Source organism: Uranotaenia lowii, chromosome 2, assembly GCF_029784155.1.
Source record: "Uranotaenia lowii strain MFRU-FL chromosome 2, ASM2978415v1, whole genome shotgun sequence".
Classification (NCBI taxonomy): Eukaryota; Metazoa; Arthropoda; class Insecta; order Diptera; family Culicidae; genus Uranotaenia; species Uranotaenia lowii.
The window spans coordinates 232,096,080-232,098,894 of NC_073692.1; positions in this window are offsets into that span (position 1 = coordinate 232,096,080).

Sequence of the window (2,815 nt, forward strand, 5' to 3'; positions counted from 1 at the left end):
TTATCCGGTACAACTGTGTTCGATGTTTTACTCTTGGGCTCGAACTCGCGGACATCGGCTCAGGAGACAACAGACTTGCCAACTGAGCTATATCTCAAGCCCATAAATTAAAATGCATTTGCAAAATCATTGACGAATAAGTTGCTTTGAAACTATCCATAGGTATTCAAAGTTATATATACTTTCAAAACCTTCTATGTTTACATGCATTGCTCACGCGTGGAATATGGACATCTAATGTGCATCTTTTTATTGAACTGGTCCAATAATATAAATCAAAGCTAGCCTGTGTCAAGTGTTGATTTATTTAAATATTTATTTATATTTTGGGATACAGAAATGTTTTAATAAAATAAAAGAATGTTTAAATTTTTGTCTTTCTTCAGCTTAGTTTTTGTTTCCAATCAATGAAAATGAAAAAACGGCTTTAAAAATTTATTCCAAATAACAAAATTCCTCAATTCAAAAACTAGTTAATTACCAGCACTGCACTGTCACTGTAAGCTTTTATCTCAAGCGTTTGATACAAAGCTCGCATGATTCTCGCATTGGTTGCATAAGTATCGGGCGCAATGCACCTTAGCGACATAATATTGAGTTTTGATAGACACCGCTTACCCGTATTTTTATTTCGCCTTTGGGTATGCAACTGTATAGTTTTTGACCGTTATAAATAATTTATATTGAACCGACCAGCTTAATTTGAGCTGCAAATTCAATACGAAAACTGTCGGCATTGACATTGGACACACAGTTTAAGTATACTTTCGTCTTCATTCATATATATGTTTTGAGTTGTACACGTACAAATTTTTCAAAAAATATTGACACAAAACCGACTTTCGTAATTCTACGTTAACTATGCGGTCGTGTCTCAAATACAACCTCTTCAACTTTTTTTCTTCGTTTTTGAACGTTTTAGTTTCAAGATGACATTGCGTCCATTATAAATATGAGAAAAAAACATAATGCAATCTTCAAATTACCAGAAAATTTCATAACATAGTGAAATAGAGGTCTTACAACACAATCCAAATGAAATTGGAATTCATTTTCGTTCTAAAACATGTTTTTCTTTGAAATTTCGGCCAATCGCATATAAATTTTCGATACATTCGTTTTTGTGACGTCACAAAAAAAATCCAATATGGCTCTCGACACTACCTTATTTAGATATTCCTTGGTAAAGTGTGATGAATTGATGTTTTTTCAAGCGACCACATTCGAGGGACCGGTACTGGCGTTCCCTGTATTTCCTTTCGCAGGACCTAGCGTTGATCTTAGGCGGAGAATCCAAAGTCGGCATTAAGATAAGTGTTTTTTTTTTTTCATATTTTTAACATTTTCCTTGTTTTTTTAAATTTATATTCTAATGTTTTGAAAAGTTTTGAAAACCAGAGCCAAAATCGATGGACCTGTCATGGAACTATCATAGCAATCGATGATTTTTTATGCAAACTTGTATGCGAGCTTGTTTCCGAAAAATAAAACTTTTCAAATGGTTTTCTTTCTGCATACATTTAGGCGTTTACTTAATGCAAGAAAAGCTTGTATATGATTTCTAAGGTAATTTCCAACTTCAAAAAAGAATGCTAAAAGTTTGAAATGCTGTATTACTCTACTTTTGAATTACTTTTCTGTCATATTGTTTTCAAAGCAACGAATCAATTGTATTATTTGAAAAAACTTTTCAGTTATGTTTTTTTATACATATATCTAGGTATTATATGGTTTGATCCAAATAAAAAATCTATTTTTCGTTTGTAGAAAATTAATTATGACTTTAATGATTTTCCGATTAGAGAGTGTCAGGTTGAAGCAGCTAATCCGTGGAACTTGGATCAGACATCGTAGTTTGCTCGTCTTTCAATATAACGTTTCAATAAAAATCTAAATTATAAAATTGAAAAAAAAAATGGTCGAAAATGGTTTGTAATTAGTTAGTTTGTAATTCAATGTAGCTTTTTGATACGTTCTATGATATAAAAGTGGATTGATATAAAAAAAAAAAACTTTGCTTTACACCAAATAGTTAAGGTGACTGATATTTAGCCCGCGAGACCACACCGAGAATTCACGTATTGTTCTACACCTTAGTGATTCGGATCTCAAAACTTATTGGAAGTTGTAATATTTTTTTTCAGTACTTTCAATGCTTCTATTTTTTTTATTAAAAATTTATTGTATTAGCAAAACATGTTTATTTTTAACAGCAAAGAAGGAAAAATTTCATTATGAAATATTTCACGAATGAAATAAATTCGTTGAAAAATTGCGTACAAGTCAGTATCCATGTCAGGAAAGCTTCTTAAGCACAGTCAAGCTTTTGTTGAGACTTGATGGCAAGTGGGCCCTTTGCAAATTAAACGTTTTAATAATTTTTTGGAAAAAAATGACCAAACGTTTTTGTTTGGATTTAGTAGTGATTGTAGGGATATAAGTATTACCTACGGTGTTAGTGTACCATCTCAGTCGAACAAACATCAAATTATTATTCAATCTTGTTAGTTTCACATAATCTCACTTAAACTCTCTCATTTAAACTCTTGGAGGCACAATATCGAATATGAATTTACGCATTTTAGTGCACAGTTTCTTTTTTCAGGTCTCATTTATTAGTTTTTCATATTTATGTCCGTTATTATTTAGTTTTTTTTTTTTGTCAAAGCTCTGTTTAATACTCCTGAATACTCGTAGAAATCTTTCGTTTTTTTAAATTTTCCTTATACAGCATATTCATTTCTTTCGGATCATATAACCTACTTAATTTCTGTTCCGGATCGTCCTTATTAAACTTTAGTGGACTGTAATTAAT